Here is a 1,401-nt window from a genome sequence, read left to right on the forward strand (position 1 = left end):
TTTCATTATTTTATTTTGGGGAAGTTCAAAAAACTTTTTCCAAGTTTTCATCGAAGGAAGTTCGAAAATAAAAGTTCAGTTTTCACATCTTTCTTTTTCGGGAGAAAGTCGGTACCCTCCACTCATGACAAAAATTGACGGAAAATTTTTGCTTTTGCATCTTCGTTTGCTTGTGTCTGCACACACACATATACACACACGCACACTCACAAGTCATACACATGTCATGTCACATCAAGTCAAACTTGTTCAAGTTAGTGGTTAAGTCAATCACAGTATATACGAGTCCATTGGCAAATTTATTTTTGCAGGTCTTATCTACAGCCCACGTCCGGGGACAAGCGGACCATCTACAACCCATGTCCGGGGACAAGCGGACCATCTACAGCCCACGCCCGGGGACAAGCAGACTACCATCATTTCATGACGCAAGGTTCTCGATACACAGAGACTTGCAATCTCATCATCTTTCGACTTTCCTCAAGCATGTAAAGTATTATCCGGTGGATTTTTCTTCAAGTATAGAAAACCTCCAAATCGGCTTTCCTCAAGCATGGAAGGCATTATCGGTGGAATTCTTCAAGCATAGAATGACACCATATTCATCAGTCGGCTTTCCTCAGGCTTGGAAAGCGTTATCAGTGGATTTTTCTTCAAGTATAGAAAACCGCCAAGTCGGCTTTCCTCAGGCTTGGAAAGCGTTATCGGTGGATTTTTCTTCAAGTATAGAAAACCGCCAAGTCGGCTTTCCACAGGCTTGGAAAGCGTTATCGGTGGATTTTTCTTCAAGTATAGAAAACCACCAAATTCCTTTGTCGGCTTTCCTCAAGCATGGAAGGCATTATTGGTGAAATTCTTCAAGCATAGAATGACACCAAATTCGTTCATCGACTTTCCTCAGGCATGGAAAGTATTATCCGGTAGCTTTCTTCAGGCTTAGAAAGCTACCAAACTCTTCAGTCGACTTTCCTCAAGCATGGAAAGCATTTCAACAAACGTCATCTGGTGGATTCCTTCAAGCATAGGAAAATACCAAACTCATTTGTCACCGATACACTGGTGTCAGATACGTATTCTATCCCTTTACTCCTTTTATCTGTAGAACTAACATTTTTCTGCAGGTATCGGCGTATACAGAGTGATTTAGGATCGCAGAACGTCTTAAATCATTCTCCGTCCCTATCGGCTACTTTGACTATCGTTTTCGAAACTGACGTTTCTACAAACTCAGTCAAAGTGGGGGCTTCTGTAGACACCTAAAAATGTCTCTCCAAAACCAAACCCGATGATGAACAACCTTTCACCGCCACTATTTGTCGGGTTTAGTATTTAATCCCGAGAGTGCTTAAAAAATCGTATTTTATTAAATTCATATTTTTGAACAGTCCATGGATTAGTCTT

The sequence above is a fragment of the Chenopodium album genome, chromosome 8 (assembly GCF_948465745.1).
Source record: "Chenopodium album chromosome 8, dcCheAlbu1.1, whole genome shotgun sequence".
NCBI classification, from domain to species: Eukaryota; Viridiplantae; Streptophyta; class Magnoliopsida; order Caryophyllales; family Amaranthaceae; genus Chenopodium; species Chenopodium album.